Source organism: Sipha flava, unplaced genomic scaffold (assembly GCF_003268045.1).
Source record: "Sipha flava isolate LNK unplaced genomic scaffold, YSA_version1 41_pilon_pilon, whole genome shotgun sequence".
NCBI classification, from domain to species: Eukaryota; Metazoa; Arthropoda; class Insecta; order Hemiptera; family Aphididae; genus Sipha; species Sipha flava.
In genome coordinates this window covers 214,786-241,038 of record NW_020273144.1, presented here as the reverse complement: position 1 = coordinate 241,038, position 26,253 = coordinate 214,786, and the positions used below count along the sequence as shown (strand labels likewise).

Sequence of the window (26,253 nt, the reverse complement as noted above, 5' to 3'; positions counted from 1 at the left end):
TAATCACGAAAAAAGAGAAGAAAAAAAATCCCATAACAAATATACCGTACGGGCAAAGTAAATCGTAGTGGAACCGTCAAGTCATGAATACATTATTATTATTTTTATTACACACTTATTATTATCGATCGGTGATTGTGCGGATGATTAATTGCTTTCGGACTGTGTGTGTTACGTAAGCAACCGAAGGTCGAAATGATTAACGCGCGTTCAACCGGTCCGCCGTCGCACACGCGTTGCGTGTCGTCTGCCGCGAATACGCGACGTTGTCCTCTCGGGCAGCGGTCACAGACATCGGTCATCCGATAATATTTGGTCGGCCGAAGGGGGATAGTCGCAGTGCTCCAGACGTCGCGACGATGAAATACGACCAACAGCACCTGCTGTTCATATCAACGCAACGAGTTCGAGACATAATTTACGGAACGGATGTCGCATTAATTTTCACGTTTTGAAACGAGTCTTGCTGTTAAACGTTTATCGGTGAAAAAGCGAAAATGTCCGCACGAACGACGTTGTCGCGGAACGGCAAAAGTGGGATTCCACACGTTTTTTTGCCAACAGGACAAAGATTTTTTCGATGGCCACTGAATCAAACTTTATACTTTGCATTGGAATAATGTGTAAGAGCGAAAAAATCCGAAAGCGTTCAAGCTGATCCGATTTGCAAACCGATAAACGTCGACCGAGGCCGATTAGGAAAACTAACGAAATAGAATTTCGCCCGACAGATAATCCGTCCATCGGCGAGATCGGCCGATGTGGTCGGAAGTGCTGAGACCGCATACGTGCGACATTTTACCGCATTCGAAACGATCGGGCGGCGACCGTGATCGTTAGCGAGACGTTCGCCGGCGCACACGGTCACAGTGGCACCGACGTCGGTCGGCCGATAAAATTGGCCGCCAGTTGTTCATTTCAATGCAATGAGTGCATGTTATAAATTATAAAATGGATGTTCCCTCGTTTTTGTGTTTGGAAACCAGTCCTGATATTAAATATTTATTATTAAAAAAGCGAAAGTATCACACGAATGACATTTTTAAGGATAGGGAAAAATATGGAGAATTCCATACATCAGCGTTTCCCAAAGTATGTTTCGCGAAACCTTAGGGTTCCGTGGGACAATGATAAAGGCTCCGCCAGATGTATGTGATTATTGAGAAACTTATTTTATATTATATTAGAAAAAAATATTATTTTATATTATTTAAAAAAAAATGTGTTTTAATCTAATTTTAATAAAGAGTAATCATACATAATGTAGAGTAAACAATTTTTTATAGTATTAGTTTTCCTTTATTTTTTATATAAAAATTAGAGTTGAATTGGAATTAAAGACATTAGGGTTCCGTGAAACACAAACTTTCTTTAAGGGTTCCATGATTGTAAAAGTTTGGTCATACATGTCCCGGTGGCGGGTTTCGTCGGGGGACAGACGGCGGGTGCTGTTACTCGGTTATCGTACGCATAATATTTATGTTGCCGAGTAGACGCTGCGCTCCGACTAGGGATAGTACATCGCTGCTGTAAATCCCAGATGCCGAACACGTGAGACGCGACAGTTCCGGCTACTACGTTCTTCCAGAGAATCGACTGAACTCCGTACTGTTTTCGTGTAGGTACTCGCTGGTTGTTTAATGTGTTGAACCTTAACAACTGTCCGGACTAAAGTGCGTACTCGTTCGTAATATTTACTTCCTATTCGTTTACGTTCCCGCGGGGTACGGTAAGAAACGTTCGAAAGGACTAGAAAACCGTCCCTGAACATCCTGTACTTAACTGGTCACGAAGCTCTCGTGGTGCGCATCGGAATCGATCGCGAACGAATCGATCAATGGTGTTCGTATAGAACACGGACGTTTAGCGTCATCATAAGTTTCCGACACAAGTGTAATGCAAATTCCACGTGTATCGCAATCATTAGTACGTATATACAGCACATTTACGCGTATTCTACGATCCCTCGGTGTCGAAGCTATACGACACTCACGTGCAAAGGGTTTTGGAAACGTTTTAATAAAAATAACGCACTAACTTCGAGGTGTATTAACCATATCGACCACCATCCCTCCACTCCCCTCCCATATTTTATTTCAGAACGGATATCGTGATATTTTATGTTATAACGAAAACGTCACATTCCCATTATCTCGGTAGTTCTTCCTGTACCTATAAGAAGGAACGTTTGAACGAGGAAAAAAAACCATTGAAAGCACGGCGTTCAATTTCGTCCTGAACATTTCATATTTCAACTGTTCTGACATCAAAAGAATATTTTGTGTTCTACGACTTGAACATTTTTTAGAAAACTAAAACGCACTGAAGTATATTTTTTTCACTAGAGCTAGACTATCGTAGGATTTTTCTTTTTCTTTTTTTTTCTTTTACGGTTTTCGAGTTCGGCAAGTTGTCTTCACGAATTTGCCGACGATTGCGTTCAACGCTCAACATAGATTTTATAATATCGTTTAACCGCACTCCTCACCGTCACACTGGCTCATCATCCGTAATCCCGAAGAGATTCTTCTTAAACCTGAAAAGCCGTAGCTCCCTTGAAGCCGCGCTTGAATCGCGCTTGTTTCATTTTCATCGTAATTGTTTTTTGGAATGTATTTCGGGTTATTGATTCATTTTCAATACCATATCTTAGTGGGGACATAACATAAAAATAATAATATTGTTGTGTGCTCTGAATCGGTTAAATCTGACAGCATTGCGTAACGTTTTTGAATCAGCTTTTTCGATATCAAACGAAGGAAATTTACAGTATCAAACGAAAGTTACAATTAATTATTTATCGGGAGATTAAGTGAAATGAATATTAATTATTTTGCGTCACTAATTACAATTTAACGAACGAGTCTGTTCTTTTGGTTAACTACTGAACAACTGACTACACTTTGCTGGTGGTGTCAATCATACATGTATAAAATTATATTTTATAGCATATATTATCCCCACATTACATATTTAATAATAATATTAATACTAAATACTATTCACTTACAACAATATAACTGTATACAAGCGATTCCCAAATTTACTTTTGTTCCCTACCTCTAAGCTAGCTATCTATTTTACTAGATTATACCCCTCATTACAACGTTTAAACTTTTTTCGCATAAATACTCTCATAATATTATATAAATATATTAATAAATTCTTAGATTGTAGTACTATAATACTTGTTAAGTACTTAATAGTCTGACGATGAATTTTTAATTCAAAACCGGTCGTATTTTACAAATAAATTAATACTACAGGCTAAGAATTAATTAATTAATTAATTTATGTATAAACTATTTATTTACCTATCTATTTCATTTAAAAATGTTAACCATTTAATAATTTTTAATTTTAATTTAATTTTTAATTTTTTCATTACTCTGAAAATGTTCAAATTCAAAATAACAATAATATGATGTAATAATGGAAATATTTTTATATTTTCTAATAACACAAAAAGAAACAAATAAATTATTTTACTTGAATATAAAATTTCGATACTTTAGAGCACACATGTTCCATGTCCATTTTCCTAATTTTTGGCAGATCACTAAAGAAGTTTAGTTGTTTGCATAACTATAAAACTAGAACAAATATTCCTTTTTTTTATAATAATTATCTAAAATAAAATATTAATTATGAAGTATTTGAATTAAAAAAGGCGGTTTTAGATACTTATGATATCAAAATCAATTAAATAACATTAAAAGTCGGACATTTGGACATAGCACATGTGTGCTCTTAGGTATCGATTTGTAGTATAAAAATACAGTGAGATACTTGACCTTATTTCGAATTACATACTCGTAGTTCTTTTAAATCAGGTTCAAATGATGCAATATATAATCTTAAATTTTGAGCTGCTTCCAGTCTATCTCTATATTATTTATTACATAAATATCGTAGTATTCTGTAATCTACATTCTATACTCCATTTCCATAAGATAAATTGTTGGTTAAGTTTTCATTTCTTATAATACGTAGATTGCATATTTCTGAAAAGGATCGTTTTAAATTACACAAATTCAATATTGTTTGCCGTTATCTAATTTATTTACGCATACTCTAGGTTGTTTTTTTTTCCGTTGCTGTATACAATCACTATTGTAATGTAAATAAAATATAAACAGACTAAAAAGCTAGGAGAAGAATTCGAATCATGAGGACATACTCTACGTACAACTCATATCTTTATATGCTTATGGAAATAATATATATTTTACTGCTATATTCAGTCGACCAATGAGCTCTTTGATCGTCCATATCGTCCGTATAATAGTCACCAAATCATGACTAAGATTATTTTGCTGTTAATGATTTGTGTCCTCACGAAAAATGACGGTTACACTATTTGTGTCCCGACAAAAAAAGAGGGATACTAGGATACGTGTCTCGACAAAAATATAACAACAGTAAAGCATTTCACTCCAAATTTAATTCAATGTTCCATTGAATTCATCCCAATATTTTTCAATTTATTGAAGTCCTGACGATGTTTGCATCAAAATTAAAATTACTGGAACAATATCAAAAATGACGTGCGAAAAAAAAAATTCATTAGTCAAAAATTAAATGCATATAAAATGGAAAAATGTCTAGATTAAATTTTAAAAAAAAAGTATTATTTAAATTCTTGGCGAATATGTATTTATTTTTAAATTTTATTTATATTAATTTTAAATATAATAATATAGTGTTTTATTTAATTTTTTTTCAAAATGTATTTTAGTGTGGTGTGAAATGTGTATATTTATATATATATATATATATCTGTATAAAAGTGTAATGAAAAATGTTCTGATTTTAATTTTAATAGTTTTATTTAAATTTGTTCACAAGTGTATAATATTTTATAAACTTAACTATCATATTTTAAATTATTTATGTTTTATAAACTAAATTGTATATTAATAATAATGAATATTATTATTTATGAATATGTACTTTTGTCGGTATTATTAAATATATTTTATTTTTCGGAACATGATTCGTGTAACAAAAAATAATCCACTTGACACAACTCGTGTAACCCAAAAAATATACTGGACAAAACTCATTAGCAACTGAATCTTTAACTAAGAAAAAGTAGTTTAGCTACGCAGTATTTTATTTTTCCAAAATTCACTTTTAATTTTGTGTTATTAAAAAAACAATCCTACAAAATATAGACAAGAAGAAAACAAATTCAAATATTTTTTCAAAACTAACCTTTTGAAAGTATATTTTTTTTTCTTCTGCTTATTGGTCTAATTGCTTAAAAAAAAGACCGACTTTAAACAGCCTTAATGGAAGACTTTTTTTAATGAAAATTCATCCAATATTTAATTACTTTCAATGCGATCTTACCGATTGATCGATAACTTGGCCAATCCATCAAATGTTTTCCAAAGAAAACAATGATAAATTAATTACATTTTATAATAATTATTATCAGCTAGTCTTAGTAAAATAAAATAATACAGGTAGATACCTACTAGGCTTATATTATTATATAGATAATTATTTATTATATTATTTATCTTTTTCAATCATAAAAATTATCTTTCGTTCTGTACAGTTAAAACTTGTGCCGAAAATGGTTAATAATCTAAATATATTTGAACGTTTTTTGGGATCACATATTGACAAAGGCTTCTGTTTCGTTGCCATAATCATTTGTTTCATTTATTTTTTTTAAAAAAAATTGGGTATTTTAACTCCCAGATCACCATCCGTAAACACGCCAACGCATCCCACCGGCAGTGCTGGTAGCTTGGTAGTCGCATTGCTCGGATCGCACGTAATGTACGATATTTATTGGATTAAATTATATGTTACGTATTAGAGTGAGAATTTTTCTGATGAAGGCAAGAGAAATAACGTCTTTGTAAGATTTTTTTGAATATTCCATTGAATGCTACGTCGGATTCCAGAATTTCTCTAGTCATGACAAAACGCTGACGGTGGTGATGCCTTCGAATGTAAGGATGGGTCCAATACTTCCCCGGTTAATTCCTTTCTGGCTCTAATAATCAATTTTTCGTACAAATAGCGCGCAACAATCGCTTCCTCGTCACATGATGTACCCGACTTTTTAAAAAGAATACCGAAAAACTGCGTGAACATTAGCAGACGGCTGACAATAATCAAATGACGCACAAGCGATGACGACCGGCAAAGATATATTTACAAAAAAGGACGAAATGTTACCACGGCCCGAGACTGCGTAGCGTAGCCCCCGGTTGATCCGAAAAATAAATAATACGTAGTCTTACAGGTTGATCATTATCATTACGATAACGGTGTTTTTCGGTACTCGAGAAGGAAAGGGTCCAGCATTACGTAATAATACAACGTGCATTGCATATTATTACGTGGGTGATCTACGCACTGTTATGCTGTACCTATTTAAACGTTAATTCGTAATATTGTCGGGGCCTCGGATGAAATACGACTGTTGCGGCGGGTCAGATACTATTCGATGATGCGGAGCAATGGTGGAACTACGAGCCCCGTGAGTATATTTTTTGGATAATAATAATAATTTTTGGCAGACTCCAAACAGCCGGGAAAAATACGAAGAAAAATTATAATATTAATAATAATATATTTGTATTGACAGTGAAAATAATTTTTTTCTGCTACGATATCGGATCAAACGACTTCATCAGCAACGATAAATTACATTTCTTAGCACCTTTATTTTTCATCAAAATCGTCGTATGATCACTAAACCGCATTCGAAACATAGCGCTTCTTAGATATGTTTCAATTAATATATATTTTGAAAATGTCCTTTCGACACTTGTTACAAAAAGTAAAATTCCGTTAACAAGCCCGAGAACCAACATTATATTCGTATAATGTATTTTTCGCATTTTTTCTAATAGTTGTGTAAATACTATCGCGTTGATATCAGATAATCCACGTAAGTGAAGTTGGTCCACCCTTTTTCACGGATTAACTTGAGACCTACACCAATATTTTGCGAGTTATTTGCGAGAATTTGCGAGTAAGCCGTTTGCAAATCATAATTAAAAAACCAGAAGGTTGGGCCAACTTCACGTAGCCCCTCCTAGTTGCCCTAGAGCTTCAAAACTGATACCAAACGATGCGTCTTTATTTATGAGAATTTGCGAGTCCATTTTCAAAACTTGCGAGTTCACCCCTGATCCGCTAATTCCATTTTTCTACCGTTAAATAAGCACACATAACTCGCCCTAAAATTTCAATAGCCGTTTTCAAAGGAAATAAAGTAATAACCGGTTGTAGATAAAATCTTTTGTCATCATAGCCTGGGTTGCAAAAAAATCAGTTTTTTAAAAAAAAAAACATAAAATAGGTACGTTTTATGTGTTTAAAAAAAAATTATTTTTTTTGTTTTAAATAGTTTTTAATTGATATTTTTTTTAAGTTTAAACATTGTTTAAAACAGTTTTTTATTTTATTTAAAACTAAGTTAATAAAAATATTTTCCCTAAATGAAATTATTACTATCAGATTTTTAGCCAGAGTATAGTACACAGGTAAAAGGTATTGTTTTTATATCTAATATTCAATAACTATGCAGCAGATTAAATTTAAAACAGTTTTGTATATAAAGTATCAATAAACCTATCTTATCTATTTGTCAACTAACCACTAATAACTTAACCAAAATATTGAATAGCTGATAAGAAAACGGAAAATTTAAAAATGTTCTTATCTCCCATAGATCTTATACTGAGTCTATGGTATCTTCAACATTTTTCTGATAACGTGACTTACTGTTAGTATGTTACATACTTTTGAAATTTTTGAAAATATAAAATAATTGTGTTTTAAGTCTATAAAAAAAAAAAAAAAAAGTTGTTTAACGTTTATGTATTAAATGTTTAATATAAAAGGTCATATTTAAAACATTTAAAACACATATTTAAAACAAATTATTTAAACATTTTGTAATCTTGACCACATCTCAATATATATAAGTACCAATCAATAAAAATAGAAAATGTTGAATAGAAAAAAAATTTAATGTTCATGGTAAATATTACAATGACCTCTATTGAGAACGAAATTAAAATCCCCGAATCTTCCTATATCACCGCTTATCTGTATATTCTAAAATCAATAGTAGTAAATAGAAAAGTACAGGCTATATTACTTGTATATAAATACAATTTCTATTGCACGAATACGACGTAGTGTGGCAGCTGAATTCAAGCTTTTCAATGTCATTCTATACATAACAAAAATAATTGTAACTGTAGTTCTTGAAAATATTTTCGAAAATAATTATTAATAGATACCATGAACATTTAATTGTAAAAATCATAAGATCTCTCGCTTCATCCAGAATCTTAAAAAGAAAGACAATTATTAATTTAAATTACTAAAATATATATTTTTTTTTAAATTTTTTTTAAGGCTTCAATAACTTGAATTATTATTCTAACATTAAATTTTTACATATTATTTTCCTTAAGATTAAATATATTATTTACATTACAGAGAATACTTGATTATTGAAAATCAAATGAACGTATATAGTTTTAATTATAATATTGTGGTCGAATGAAAATTGATTTTATATAGATACTATGATTTTTAAATAGCTCTAAAAAGTTACCAAAAACCATTGTACCTACCTGTTATTTTACTTTTTTAATAAAATTTATAAAATAGAATAATGATATCCTTTATTTATATAGAGAATAAATTATTACACAAATATTAAGCTATTTTAAATATGTTTGAACAGTCATTTTCACATTTTCCCAGGGCTTTGCCCCGAATTAACCCGAACCCGTAATCATCCCTAAAATCCCTTAAAAAATCAAACACCCAAAACCCATATAACCCAAATGATTTTTTTTTTTTAAATATCTAAATTAACCAAAACCTGAATAAAATTGGTTTTAACCCGAAACCCGAATAATTTTTTATTTTACAATCTGTATGTGACATATCATTTTGAATGTAATTTTTGTGATTATTTCAATTTTGTCATTAGTTGTTTAATAGTAAAATTATTATTCATAGGAATAATTTCACAAATAATATACAAAATTGTTAATTATAATATATGTTTATCTGAAGATAATAGTAATATATCATATTTACAGGTGTGCATGAATAGTATGGTATGTTAAATATTCAAGTGTAAACAACTGGGTTATTATTTTTAAAATTATCCCAAGCGGATACGTTGTATTATTATAATTTAATAGGTAATAGGTCTTCTACGAATCACCGAGTCGTTATTTATTGCAATACTGTAAGTCTGAAATAGAATTGATGTCTCGCGTATGATTATCTAAATTGTTCGCGTTATTCGTATTTATTCAGTGTATGGCGTGTAGTACATATGTCTATGGCGTGAATTGTGAATTTTTGTTGGTTTAATAATTTCATTGTAACATTCATAAGTACTAATTATTATTATTTTTGTATTACGCTATGTTCTGGCTAGTGCTTTTTTAGTGTGAGCATGCACCACAAACCATAAGCAGAAATTTGGTGAAATTTGTGGGGGGCTGAGCATTAATTACTTATTACACCTATAAAGGTGCAATTATTTATTTCAACAAAGCGATTTACAAACTTTGACAATTTGATATTTTTAATCAACAATTTAAACAAAAAAACAATTATGTGCCTTATTTTAAACATTTTTGGAGTAGGTATTCTAAACAGAAATTATTAATTAATTACATTAAACAACCTATACGGGTATTTTTACATATTATTAATACTACATTAATTGCGATCGTTCCAAGTCATGACAAGAAGTTTGTAAAATATTACGAATTTGATTTAATTTTTATCACAGAATATATTTTTTTAATTCGGTTATTAAAAATGCATTTTTTAATTATAATGATAATTGTATTTTTAGTCTCTTAACAATTTTTTAGAGCTAGGGGGCTAAGACCTGTACTTTATATATCTGGGGGGGGCTTAGTCCCCTCAAGACCCCCACCGATTACTGCCTATGCCACAAACACAAACGCAGAATACAAAATAGTTTGTTTTTTGTCGCATACGATATGCCCGCACTAACTAGGAGTAGGACATAGTGTTAGTATTTTAATTTCAATAGATATTATAATTTATAAAATTCATACACATATAAAATAATCCCCTCTTCCCCGAAAATAAATCGTAGTCACACCATTGCTTGTAATTAACATAATGATAGTTTGGTCTAAAAAACTGTTGCACAGTTGAATAAAAAATTGATATTTTATTACATAGGCAGGTAACAAAAAATATAAATATTTCATTAGTGGCGGGAGGGCTCAGTCTCCTCATCGTCCACCACCAATGAAAAATAATATTTTTCCTTGACTACTTAACACCCGTATTAACCAATATTAACCCGAATAATAACGGTTATTAACACCCAAACGTTTGTTTAAATGTTGTATTGCGGTGTTTGAACATCCGAATATATTCAACACCCGAAAACCGAAACCCAAAAAAATTATTCGGGTGCAAAGCCTTGCATTTTCCACTGTTATTAAATAATAAATTTACCTACCTAAACATTATAATTTACGACTTATGAGTATGTAACTTATAGCTTATTACGGCTTACTCGCAAATTTTGAAAATGGACTCGGACTCGCAAATTCTCGCAAATAACTTGCAAGATAGTGTTATAGGTCTCAAGTTAATCTGTGAAAGAGGGTGGGCCAACTTCACGTACGTAGATAATCCATACATACGTTCAGTAATCTTTGATCAGTTTACTTTGTATTATTAATATATTCCCATGGTTTTATTTACCGGAATTGAAATTTTTCAAACCGTACATAATTTCTTTGCGAGGGCCCCCTTCAACGATCAGGCCTGCGGAAAATCCTACATGAGATCAGTTATGATCTCGCTACTGAGGTCTAGTGCAGTCGAGTTACGTATGCGCTTCCAGGGTAATCCATAATTTATGCGTCCGGTCGGATTTGTTTTCGAGGACGGCGGAGCATTACCGCTAGGGATTTCGGCCTCGTCGTAAATAACGAACCCGCGCAAGTCGTACACCGGGTATTGTGTCGTTATTGCCGCGCTGAAAGCCGTTTTACGTCGTACTCGCCGGCCACTTGTGTTGAACCGTTCCCTGGACGATATTATGGACATTTATGTTTGGATATTTGATAACGAGCTGTCGACGGTCGTACGTCAACACGTCCCGTCCGTTGCCGACTCTGATCTCGAGATCCGACGGACACGGTCTAAAAACATTCCGGTACGTTATTACGTGTTAAGTTTTAAGTATTACGTATTAATACGTAATATTACGTATTAAGTTGAAGACAATACGAGAAAAAACGTTCTACCGAATAACTGAAAACGTATTTGTATCGGTAAGTTAAATTTAAAAAAAATTGCAAAGATACGAATTGGGTATAATAACAAGTATTCGAGTGTTCATTTACCGTGTGGTAATAATTTATTTACGTATAATTTATACCTCGTAATTGTTGCTAATAAATGATGTATACGATGCACGACCGAGTCCTTACCGCTGCTCGTATTTACGTAGATATTAATAAACCGTATTCTCACACACACACACACACACGCGCGCGCGTGTGTGTGTGTGTGTATACGCAAAAGAGAGGAAATACGAAAACGAAGTACCTAACCCCCGTAAATGAATCCTCGGCGAACGCCTCTAGCTGCATTATTATCGTTTCAATAAGATTAAAAATAAATACCTAAAACACAAAGCGATAGTGTGCGAATGAGTCGTTTAAGATGTTATTCTATAATCTCGTTTTCGTTGTTTGAAATAGTAGAACTATTGATGGTGGGTGTATGTGATATATTACCCCGTGTAATTAGATATTTTGTTTGAATAACTAATTTACGGGAACCGTAAGTGTACGCGCGTAGATTAGCGCAAGATAATTATCCTAAACAATTGTTCACGATTGATGCGACAAAACATTATCCGAGCACGCGGTTCCGCGGAAAGGTAAACGTATTCGAGTCGACTAGGAGTTATTTACCCGTCGCGCAACTCGTTAATTGTTTATTATTAATTTTCGTTATCGTACATACTCGATTCCGACGTGTTCGTAAACGCATAAATATGGTGTTCGTTTCGAAACGTAATACACGACAATACTGCCTTGTAGGAGAAGAATACCGTAAGTTTCCTTCATGCCATTTTGAGTAAAATTCATTTTAACGTTTTGTAATTATTGGTTATTCCATTTTCATAAATATAATATTTTTCAAAGTAAAACACATTATTTCAATTAGTAAAATACCTGATGAAACAACGGAACTATTGAATTTTATTTTCAAATTTTATTTCATCGAGATATTCTGATTTTGATATTTAAACTAAGAACGTTATTGATTATTTAGAATTGTTTACTAAACAAAAACTCCGTAATTCCAGTCACGAGTTTTTACCTAGCATACGAAAATGTACTGTTCAATAAAATATCAACAAAAAATTATGGAAAAGTGAACCGAATATGTGAACGGTGAGTTACAGTGTACAACAGTGAAATCCCAAGCATTATCATTAATTAGTAATTTAAAATGAAATTATTAGATGCAGCATTATTACGACATGTTTCCTAAACATCAACGCCGTAAATATGGAATACGGATAAAGTGCTTAGTAAAACCACCGTAAATGATATAAGACATACGGCAATATTTCTTAAAAATTTGTTTTTACGGCGTTTTTGCTAAGTATCGATAATATTTAATTGTAATTGCAGCAATATCATTTACTTACAAGGACCTATATCTGGATCAATAACTATAGTAACGGCATTTTTACATAAGAAAATCGTGTAAAATTATTATGTTATACGTAAGAGAGTATTATCTCATTTTTATTTTCGAATCACAGCATTTTTTCTTACCAGGGCAGAATACGAATGGTTCTCTTCCCGCGCGCACCAGTCTCGATGATATCGTTGCGATGCGTATATTATAAGTAGTTGCGCGTGGGGATATTCGGATTGTTGTGGAGTTGGTCAAGTGTTCGGTCGGATTTCGCGTTGAGCTTCCTCGAAAAAATAATCTTTTCACGCGAAGCATACGAAAATCAATAAGTGCATGGTCACGTATTGCAAAAACACATTATTCGTCGAAAATTCTAATAAATATCCTCTATTCCCCCCCTCCCCATAATTCTCCGCGTGTTTATATTATTTTATTATTACCGATTACGGTACACGATGCATCCGCCACGCGATATGTTTATGTTTACAAGCCGATATTGGATTTTGAGGGAACAATTAATAATGGAAAAAAAAAAACGTAAAAGATCTGGTGGTTCGGTTTTGTTTGTTTTAAACGTCGTCGTCGACGGACGAGCATTATTTTTAACTATCGAATTCCTCCGAAAACCGCTTGTCAATGATGGTAATAATAATAATCGTAAAAAGTTTCGAACAACAGCGGAATTCGTTTTCGTCTTGTACACGAGAGTTTCGACGGCTCGCGAACAAATCGAACGGCTCGAACCGATTGACGACTGACGATGTTTATACCATCACGGTAAACGTTTACATTGCTCGGACGGCGGTTCGCGTTTTCATCGAAACATCGTTGTATTTACATATAAATAATATGCATGCGCCGCGCGACGAAATTTATGCGCGAACGTGTGCACGTAAGATTTTATACGAATAATATTATGTCATACCGCTAATGGATTTAATGTGTTTAGCACGAAACGCAAGTGTATAGGTTTTGGTTTTAATTGATATGTCGCCGTTTATTACAGCGTCTTGTTTTTCCGTAGACCCCTCGACTACTATTATTATTCCGCGTCAGTTTGATAAATCGGCGACGCGCGCAAGCCGAGTACATTTTATGCGGACATGAGATGATTAAATTTTATTAACACCTCGCCAAACCATGATGATAGTATCGGATTTCCCCGTCCGAAGACACTAGAATAATAATTATAATATTACAACGAAGACCGCACGAGCAGATCGATATATTCCGAAAAGTCGCGACCGACTTTGTTTCGCTTTTTTACGATGGTGATTATTATTCGTTTTTCGACATTACGTATATTGTCGTGCGGACAGAGAAACGGGACACCTACGCTTCGTCGTTTATCGAGAAAACAAAAAAAATTTACGAACACGTTAATACATAGGTGATGAATAGTTTATAATATAATTTCGATAAGAGAAGAAGAAAAAAACCGTTACATTTTTCTTTGACGTTTCGTCATGCGAAGAAAATCATCACGAGAGAACACACGATTATTCGTTGTGGCATATTTCTGTTCCGACAAAACACTTGCGTCCGTTGAGAAAACGCACGGTGAAATCTTCGATTTCGATCGATTCCATCACTTACGACGTTGTGAAATATCATTTAGCTATCGGTCCATATAGGAATTGGTTCTGGTGTGGCGTACAATCGGTTTAACAATAACAGCTAAAGCCATCATTATCGTATTATGTGTCTAATGCTTTTAGCTTGTGTTTCCGTACGGTTCAGTATCTTCAGACTACGAAATACTTGTCAAAATTCGTGTCAATATGCCATTCCGTCGAAATGTGATGTTCCAACTTGTAGGAATAAATATTTTGTGACCTTCCGTATGGTTTTTACTATTAGTGACTTACTCAAATATCTTACACTTCACTTCTGAGCGTAGAGTGTATTAAATCTGAAAGTATTACAAAATTTTAACTGTGAAAATGATGCGTGTTTTCGTGATTTCAGTGTTGCAGGGCCAAGCGAGAAAATAGGGAAACCGCTAACTACAACAACGTGTTATTTGTAGACGATAGCGAAGACCCTGGAAAAAGACAAGAGTTCCCCTCTAAAAGAACTCCAAGGGGAGTGAGCGATCAACCCGTTCTTGCATCTCGCACAAAACAGTGAGGGGAGATGGTAAACTGCGGCAAAATTAATCTTTTTCTAAAAGTCGATATGTAAACTGCGGCAAAAAAAAATTTAGATTATACAATCTGCGACAAAACCGATAAGATACATTATACAAACTGCGGCAATTTATTGTATATACTATATATGTGATACATATCGTTACGATAACCTATATACACGTTTATCGTTTAATTAGGAATAATATGTGTTATGACAGCTATTAGTCTAAAGCAGCGGTCCCCACTATACGGCCACGGGCCGCATGCGGCCCTTTAACAAATTTAATGCGGCCCGCAATAAAATTAAATTGTACTTTAAAATCCAAAATTCTATAACAGGAAATAAAATGAACGTTGCTTTTTATCTTATTGTTTTTATTTATTTTATCTTTTTATTTAAAACTTATATTGAATTGCCTGTTGGCCAGATAAGCAGGTACCTACGATTATGGGTTTATTCATTTCCACCACGTAGTCTTGAATGATAAATTTATCCATTATCGTTTATTGTCCGTTTGTATTTTATCACGTACATTTTAATTCTCTATCATGGCGAAACGTAAAATCAAAGATGAACACAGAATATTTCAAGACAGTTGGGAGATTGAATTTTTCTATATTTCCGGTAAGAAACACGATGCTTTATATTTAATTTGTAGTAAAACCATAAATATTCCAAAACTTAATAATATTAATCGTCATTACATAACTCAGTAAATTTAATTTTCTAGAAATTATCTCCACCCATCTAAAATAAGAGAAGACAAACTAGTTGAATTAAAAAATGGATTTTTTTCTGAAAAAAAAAATCAATGTTACGGTTGTTATTATTATTATAAATGTATGCGGCCCGCAAGTAATTTTCAAAAATTACATTTGGCCTTTTCTAAAATTCTAGTGAGGACCGCTGATCTAGAGACTTTTAAGGCGGGTCCCCACGGCGCGTAACTTGCCAAGTCACACGCCGTGGGAATGGTGTAGTATATTATAGGCTCATGATATGCCAAGCATATATGTAGGCTCGGTACAACAACCACGCTGTGCGAAGTTCGCCGAGCCACCGGCCTTTAGAATATTAGGCATAAAAATAAATAAAAACCAATTTTTAAAATTGAAAAATATTATTATTATTAAAAATTATATTATATTAATAAAAAGTAAATATGATTTGAAGAGACCTTAATGATTGCGTGTATCTAAGGGTTAATATTTAGTCGTTTATTTTTAAAACCAACTTTTTTCAAAAATTCTTACCTTGAAATTCGTCCATCCTCTTTCATTTGACGCTGTTCGTTTATAAATTTATATTTTTGCATTGTCGCTTTATTTCTTTTTTGTGCTATCCCTCTGCACTTTTAATTTTTATATATGTTTCAACTTGAATATCCTATAAAGCATCTATAAATTTATATAGTGATGGATGATGATAAAAATATGCATTAAATTTTGAATGGAAAGATTCACATACATTATTTGTTATAACTTCTGATTTCGATGCCCATAAAGAAGGAGGGAATATACCTTGCATATAAGTTTCTGTTAAATAATCCCAAAATTGTACTATTCGATTATTAATTGGCATATCTGCAATTAAATTAAAAACAAACGAATCTTCGACTTCATCAGATTCAAGGAACGGAAGACCAAAAAAATAATTTAAAAAATTTCCTTGATCTGTGCCTCCTTCAATATAAAGTTTAGATAGACTCAAACTTTGTAATTTTCAAAACCATGCTTGACCAAGATGAAGATTACAATCTCGAATACTGGTTGGCCATATACTGCGAACCGCTTCATGTATTCCAATTTCAAAATAAATTACGAACATATTTGGATTAAGTACAAATCCTTCGGTTAGATATGTATTACACAACTTTTTAAATAAATATTCATAAGTCGATGTACGTTTATTAGGAAGCAATGCATATATTAAATACGTATATATACCATTTTGAATGCCATGCAATACAAAAAATTGATAAAAAAATTTAGTACAGAACTAGAATGTTCCGTCCATAAAAACTTTTTCCGTAGTACATAAGTATTTTAAATTTGTGAGACGTGTAAATATAATTATATTTGTTTCCTTATTATTAATCATTAATTAGCAAAAAGTTTTAATTTTTATTAGTCATAATATTCATATTTATCAGAACTTCATGTACTTCATTAATATCCTTAGGGAATGGTGGGTGATATTTTGTTTTTTTATTATATAGATTTCTACGGATATATGTAATAACATTAGTCAGTAATTGTGTACCTCCTAAACTACGAAGTTCTTTTTTTATTATTTTAGATGGCATTTCGTTTAAATTGCTTTCAAAAATGTTTTCATTTGATGTTATTACTTACTGTTTGACGTTCAATTGTAGAACCTGATTCATGACTATGATCCAAAACTGATTTTTCTTGTAATAAAGTTTTTTTCCTTGTTGAAAACCAATTTTGCCTTGCATGTTTTTTTAGTGTATTCCCATGTTTGATTACCATTTATTTTGGATTCATATTTAAATTTGAATTTAAAATTATTTAACACTGTTAATTCTTTGCCATTTTGGCTAAACATTGCTGTAAATGCCATGACGTTGAATAAATATTAAACTTTATTTCTACTAACCTCTAACACTTGTAAGTGGTTAATAACTAGTATTTTCAAAAGTAAAGGAACCGATATTACCGACATGTTTCGTTAAAACTTAAAAATACATTTGGATTTACTTTGTACGCAAGACGCACGTTTCATAATTAATTAAACAATGTACACATAGGTAGGTTAGGTTAAGTATATACGATTTAGGTACTATAATAAATAGTATATATAGAAGGTATATAAAATAAATTACCACAGTTTGTATAATGTATCTTATCAGTTTTGTCGCAGATTGTACAATCTTAAATTTTTTTTTTGCCGCAGCTTACACATCGACTTATAGAAAAAGGTTAATTTTGCCGCAGTTTACATACGGCCACAGTAAGGACGGAATTGCTAAGTACTTCTGATACGGGATCGGATTTTGGACTTGGTAAGAATAATAACGTAAAAATAAAAAAATAATAAAATAATAAAATCAAAAAAATTTACGTATTCAAATTAATAAATCGTTTATGAAATATTTTATAACGTGTGCCTACTGTGATTCTGGGAAAAGGCTTTTTAGCAAGTTGGTCTGCATTGAATAAAACAATTTAGCGTGAATGCTTAAAACGCTATAGGCTTTAGACTCAGATTCATCTCATCATCGGTGCCCCAAAATCCTAGTTACGCCACTGATCCACGCGCTGATATCTGTGAAACCGGGTATTTATGCGGAACGCGAACGATACATGTACATTATCGGGTTACCCGATTTCGGCGTGACAAGCGCACCGATTAGGACCGCGTATTATTGCCGCGCGCTAACACAATTATAACACCGTACGAATGGCCATACGAATTCACCGCTGAATCGTGTACGTCCAAAACACTGTTGCATAGTACTCGGATCGGTAATACGAGAGAGAGAGAGAGCACTTTACGCAAGTAAACCATTTTGCAAATTTCCGAATCTCGACCATGTCGCGCGTTTAAACGCATCGTGTCGGTTCCGCGAAAAATACCACGAAATTGGTGCGTATAAAAGAAGATTATATTATTATAATCAGGGACGGTTCACTAAAAAACGCATAGATAAGCGTGCGATAATGCACTGAAAAATTCAAAATATACATTTATATGCAATTTATATGCATTAAAAATCTTGAACTATGCACGACAAAAAAAAAAAAATATATTATCCATTCATGTTTTTAAAAGTTTTACTTAATTCCTTCGATTGCGTTTTATTCAAATTATAATTAATAAACACACGTTGCGACGAAAATAAATTGATAGATTGCAATGCACACGTCAATTGGATGAGGTTAATAGCGGTGCGCACTAACGTTGTTTCCGCGATATTGCTTTCAACTTAAAAAACTCAATGTTATACAAAAATAAAAAAACTAATAAAATATTAAGATTTTGTAAACATGTTCGGAAAAGTAAACAAGAATAAATTCATGCGTTTATTGATCTAATTTATTTACATAAAGTAATATGAGTAAAGAACTCCAACAAATCAACTGTATGTTGAATATGCCTATATAGACAAAACATGCAAAAAACATGGTCTATTTATCCAGATTTTTATTACTATTGTTATGAAACGGATTTGTATCTCACTTGTTTTCCGATGTAGTAATAAGAAAAACATGCAAATGCATGAAATTACGAACACTATACAATATAGTACAATATAATTATTACAAAACCGGAAAATCGACTCCCATAGAAGTCTAACAAAGAGATCGCGGTAAGTTATCAGAATAAAAAATGTCTATAGCACAAGTCCGTTTTCGTGCAGTGTATCGATTCGGCTTGAACTTGTACTAGTGGAGCGCACCGTTGTTCGAAATGTTGATCGAACAGTGAGCGATGGAAATCATAATTTCTCTATTGACATAACAATCACATGCATGCACACACGTAAATATATGTATACTATCTGTAGCGCAATAATATTGCAATGAAATCAAAAGTCTAAAACGGAAATCCGTCTAAGCCGGAAAACAAACGATTTTCATCGTACTAAAATAATATGTCAGCAGTTCGTCGACAAAAATCAATAAATAAATAAAATCGTGCACGTCAACGTATTTCTCGCATAATAATATTCTTAATGCGACGATCAAAACTTATAATTAAAAGAAAAATAAAGAAAACGGTAGTAAAATATCATGTTGATTAATCGAAATTTAATCGCGATATCTTACCGGCTTTTATAAACACGTTAAACTGTAAACTGCAATCGAAACTATAAACCGTACGCGCGCTAAGGACAAAGTTGTACGTAATCGAGTAAGGCCCGTCGCGCTGAACTAGCTTTGTTGCGACCGAAGAAGAAAATAGGTACGTAAACGTTTAACGGAATAAAAGCTTAGCCTGGGTAAAATATTTATTCGACGTTGTTCGACTATTGTCGCTCTTACGCGGTGTGCAGACATTGCAACGTACGGTAATGGTGTTAACGAATCAAACGAACGATGAAGTTCGGGCGATCCTGCGCACCGCGGCATGGGCTGAAATTGCTGAAAATAAAACTGAATGGTATTTCACTGTAATTACTATAGATTAAATATATCTGAAAAAAAACCAGAGTGCTACATTAAATGTAGCTTAAATTTTAAGCTCAAGGGTGCTAAAAACCCTATTGCACCCCCCTGATTACGCCTATGGCGAGTGGTCAGCCGCAGAGTTTAAAAGCCGACGTGGACTGGACGCGTCGAGCCGGGTTAAGGTCGATTCCCACTAGTCCGGATCAGATTCGGAAAAGTTGTAAATAAAATAAAATTATAAACTCGGGTTTACATTTTTATTTTATTTACAATTTACATTTCCACGTCAGTCATCAGTCGCTATCAAAATAAAAACCACGTGTTCATCTGTCTTATTTAAGTGCGAACATTTTAAACTAAATTTAATATTATATTACAATATCTATTTAATTATAAAATGAATACTCAAAGCAAATAAGTTTTTAAATAAGTACTAACTAATCATATGTAATAATCATCAATATAATATAATAGTTCATAATTAATAATTAACAGTTTTTTTTTATATATATATAAAACCTAGCCTACTACTATTGTCCGGTCATTTCGGTTTCGGATCCGAGCTGAACACGTCTGGGAATCCGGAAAGAGAATCGTCTCCGACGATAATTTTCGAGCCCGAACTCGTCCCGGATAAGTGAGAACAGACGTATTTAAAACTCAACAGATAATTGTTTTCTTGCACACTGACGGATTTTGGCACGAACTCGGTCCGGAACAGTGAGAATAGACCTTTAAGATTCACGTGAAGGGACTCGGCGAGCTTGAAAACGAGATGACATTCGAATGGGTCAACGTGTACGACGACAACTATGGCGATTGTCGGGTAGGGCCCCAACGCGGTACGGATGAGAACCGATGAAAAATTGATGATTTCTAACGTTATCGAATTATGTTATTTTCAATAAATATCTATGAAGATCAACGAAAACGAACGAGGGACGCGAGCCGTTAGAACTCCGTCGGATCGAGCGCGCTAGTGCAGCAACAGCAGCAGCAGCAACGTACATCTAAATCATATGCCAGAACAATATCTACCGTTTAGATCGACAACGCAGCGGCAACGGAATCCGAGTGACGAAAGTAACAGCGAAGCAAGATTGATTCAGGTACCAGCCGCAATAAAACACGCACTCGTACACCGGCGGACGGGACGATTCGTCAGATCTACGTACGCGATACGAGCTCTCGGACCGGAGGAGGAGAAAATGAAATATTAACTTAAACACGAAGTTCGAACCGAAATGATTCATTAATTTTTTTCTTAAGCCGAAGAACGGGTTTTTTTTTTTTTACCCGTGTATAATATTTGTTCTTCGGTAATAATAATAATACATTCGTACGCGTTGAGAACGTTTTCACTAACCGGTAGTCCGATAGCGCACGAACATAACTATTTCTATTGCGTACTCAAATGCCAGTATTTATTTTTTTTTTTTTTAAATAAATTATAACGACAATGGTACAACAATAAATATAAAACGATAGAACGTTATAATATCACGTATGCACGCGCCGTAGCACAGACTTTTATATCGAATTGTTTAGAATTTAAAACCGTCAACGTAGTAGCGATATAATGAAAACATCGGTTACACAATAATGTGACTTTTCTTTGATACGTTACTCTGTGTAGACTTTTTATTTATTTATTTTTTAGAACATACACAGCAGCACTTCAAAATGTTTAATGTATACGCGTAAGTCGTATTTCATGTTGTATCCTGTTTCGTGTGCAATAAAACGGTGAAATATATATGGACAAAACTATTTTGTACCGAATGCGATTAAGGTTGTATTATTTTAACTCGGAAGATATAATAATCCAAGAGGATTTCGTATTTACACTAAATATTGATTCGGCTCACGCGAGGGCGTTTTCGATTACTATTTCAGGCGTGACACTTTTTAATCATGGGTTTTCAAATTTGAAACGCGTCAACCGTACATGTTATACACGTGTACGCTGTTATTCCAAGTCGTTGTTGTGGCACTATGAATCGAACTATTTGCACTTTCTGAAGAACATAACTAGTCAACTGGTTCAAAGTACGAAAACCATGCATAGTTCAGAAATTTTTATTTTTATTTTACTTCCCTTGAAATACGAATATCATCCGAGATAGAGAGATAGAAATTCGTTGTATAATGATGAACAATAATTTTTATTTTATTTATAAACGCCAGACAGAAGTTTTAGGTTTACGATTAATGTTAAAGTTTTAGTTTTCAACAAATAATTGTTGTACAAGATTGTGTAATGTAAAAGCCAAACAAATAAGTTAAAAAGAATAGTCAATATAAATTAAAATCCTTAACAATAACCAACAGTTTACTCACGTTTTAAAAGCAAAATCAAGATTATTTAAACTACAAAGTGTTTTCGGTTAGGAGTGGTTTTGTCCATTGTAATAATGTTTACGAGCTGATTTTTTATATATATATATATATATATATTTAAAATTAGTTCAACAATAGTACGCTGTATACGGATACAATAATTCGATGCATTTTGCATTCAATGCTTTTAAATCTAAAATAATCTAAACCACTTGACGACTAGACGAGTGTGGTTGATCGAATGTCGTTTCACTATACGCTGCATTAGTCATATCTAGGGTACGAATTTTGAAGGCATTCGATTTTTTTACTATTCCTCTAAAACGAAGCTATGTGAGCTACAAATTCAATTTACTTGAAATAAAATGCATGACATTTTATTTTGCTTTTTTTGCGTTTTTTGTATATAAATGCTTTTTTTAGGTATTTTGGGTACGTTTTTTTGCTTTTAAGTTAGATTTTTTCAAAATGTGCTCTAAATAAAAGTATTTGAAATGTTGATATTTATTTTTATATCATATACTGTGTTCCAAATTTTTTTCAATAATTTTTTTGACAACCTTTCCCCGTGTGTTCAGTTAGTAATTTACCATATGATATATAATAGATTAATTTATATTGAAACGACGATAAGCACAAAAACATGCTCTTACTCTGGAAATTATTTACTCAAAATTACAGTTTAGTTTTCTTTGTAACACCATATACCATAGTAATTTACAAAATGCCGAAAATTACTTATTTAATTTTTTTAAAACCCAGTTTAATGCTTTTTTTTAAGCGTATTTGGAAGATATATACAGCTTTATAGCTTTTTTGTTGTGTGCTTTTCTTTAGTGTTTTATTGCCTTAAGATCCGTACTCTAGTCATATCGAATACGCTTTCCTTTACTGTTTTAAAAAGGTAATTTCTTTTCAATAAAATCGCCTAAACGATACTTATGAATTGGCCGGTCAGTCGTTGGCCAAACAAACAAATATAATAAATATAATTTTACTCATTTTTTTGAAAATTGTATTATAATTTCAATCCGTCATCATGATATATTAACGTTATTTTACGGTTATCGGTGAAAAATCAAATCGTAATATATACCTAAACGGTTATTGTAAAGTTTACGAATTGAAAATTATTTTTCGCCATATATTTTTTTTATAAAGTATCTCCGCAACTAATGCCGGCAATAATGAAATTCAGAAAAAGCGGTCGTTTTTAATGAAAAAAAAAAAAAAAGTGTTGTGCAAGGTCTTTGAAAACAAATCTAAAATCGTAACTGCACCTGGCAATGGTCGGCAGGTGTTCAAGACTCGTTTTGAAACGGACTTTCACCCATAAATTGCAAATACTGAAATAGAAGGTCAATTTTGTCGTAACTGGTAAACTAATAACGAAGCTACAGAGTAAAGAAAAATTATATCCGCGAACTTATGATTTTCCGTACACGGGAAATCCTATACTGGTTTTTTTTTTGGTTTTTTTTTTTTTTTTTGATATCCGTTTTTTATCGGTTTATATCGGGGTTTCAGACGTATGCAATATTATGCGGTAGACGTACGGACAAATATATGTTTACATTGAATCGACAACATTTAGGAAAAAGTTAACTCAAGATTTTATAAAAATAAGATAAATATTACATATGTATTTACAACTACTCTGTATTATATTATTATACATTCTCGTCGACGAACGTAATAATATTATTGCGGAGTCGAAAATAAAATTTCACATTTATACGCTGTGCACAATAAAAATATTAATAATAATAATAAATTTTCTAAAAATTATGTATTCATACCTATATGTACATAAATATACGCGTGTAAATTTAATGTAGTGGTACACCGTAATACACCCGCGTATCGCACAAGTGTAACCGAATACGAAGATATTATAAACTTTTAACGAAGCGCTTTATTACGTACGCAGTTAACTACCGAGTTTCCATAAAATATGCATATAATACGTATATGTTACGATCATCCTACTAGCAGATACACGGATTTTTTTTCTATTCTATTTCCAACACCGTACGGTTGGTAATCAGAACACAAATGTATGCGCGTGTTTGCAGCTAGAGCCATACCGAGCCATTTTTTTATTCTGAGGCAGATCTAAAGCAATGCGACCCCTAGGTTGTAGAGGTGTCATGCACACAGATTTTAACGTGTGTTATACGATTCGGAAAAATCTGAAAAATTGTAATCAGGTTTCCGGCAAAACAAGAAATAACATTTCATAAAATAAGTTAATCGTTTGATATTTTAGCGACCCCCAGCTTCAGGCGCCCGAGGCAAGTGCCACGCTCGTCTCGACCCCTAGTTACTCACTCTGTTCGCGGCAACATGCTCTTAACGGTTGACTACGACGGTGTAATACGAAAAAACATACACTTATTACGAACTTGCGGAAAAATTCTACGTTTATCGTTTCACCGTCTAAGACGGTTTAACGACGGACGATCCGGATGATATGCCCGTGACCGGACTGACGCTTTTACTGCATACGAGTTCGGTTTCGAGAAAAGCGTAGTGCTGGACGTAGAACTAAGGGGAGAGATAATATTTCCGCGGTTTTCTACGACTCCTTCGAGATTTGAGAACAGCTTTTCAGGGTAAAATCAAAAACATCATAAGCTCTATACACGATAATAATATTGCTAACCCCCAAACGTGTGTCTTGATGTAAACAATGCAATTGGTTAACATGCGAAAAAATCCTACGTCTATCGTTTCACCGTCAAAGTCGGTTTGCCGACGGATGACGACGGATAAGCATAAAATCGTTATTACGATTCGGCCTCATAATGCAAGAAGATAAACAATAATAACACGTCTTGCGCATAAAAATTATACACTGGACCGAGTATGTATTTACACGGGAATCAAAGCGGAACGCTGTGTAACATAATATGCCTAACGTTTGCCTCCACGATACGAAACGGACTGCGGACACCTGCTCTGTAATTTGTTGGAATTGAATATTTTTAAAGTAAACGGAATAGTTTTGTAAACACGTACTGCGTGCATATACAATTCGGATGTTTAATTATTTCTAACTTTCCGGAGAAAAACGACTTCACGTGTCACGTAAGTAAGTACGTAGGACCGAGATTTCGACGTGTCCTATTTTCCAATTTCCCAAACACACGGGTCCGCGAGCGGAAAATGCGTTTCGAGTGATGCTGATCGATTAAATGTAGTTTTTGTTTTCAATTTTTTTTTTTTACGTTTTTCGACAAATTTAACTTTAAATGCATTTTCAAGTTTTTAGAGCGTTTGTCAGGATTTACCTAGTAAATTCTTAAACATTACGCGTTTAGGTGTCTGTTCGCTCAAAACTTGTAATTTACTAAATTTATAAATTAACGAATACAAGCGCACTGGCCCATGTACAGGTACCTGTTCTATCGAAACTAGAACAAAATTAAAACAGTCGAAAGACATTTTTCTATTTATCATAGTTCAGCGATGATTATAAAAGCAAGTTATGAAATAAATAGAGTTATATTAAACAAATAAGTACCTATTTTATTACTATTATGTTAAATAAATACAATGAAATATGTTTGGTAACATGATTTTTATAATACCTATCGTTTTTTAACTGTAATAAATACATTTTTAATGCATATTTTACTTTAGTTCATTTATATGATTTTTAAAGCATTTTTCCATTTTTTTTTTTTTTTTAGAGTATTACAATCCCGGCCCTATATACAACAAGTTCAGAATAACGAATATTATAAATTTTCGTTTGGAAATTGAAAGCTTACATAATACCTATATGTCTTCAGGTACGTACTCAAAAAAATACTTTGGTGGAATTTTAGGTTGTACATTTTCATACTTATATAATCTATGTACCACTTTTATTATATAAAAACATACTTAATAATTTTCTTGGGTTTCGTGGGAAGGA

The 26,253-nt window shown here is 32.8% G+C and overlaps 1 pseudogene; it reads right to left on the bottom strand.

The window, feature by feature from the left end:
• Window positions 1–16,578: 16,578 nt before the first annotated feature.
• Window positions 16,579–17,439, bottom strand: LOC112689026 (annotated as a pseudogene).
• Between the last annotated feature and the right edge of the window lie 8,814 nt (window positions 17,440–26,253).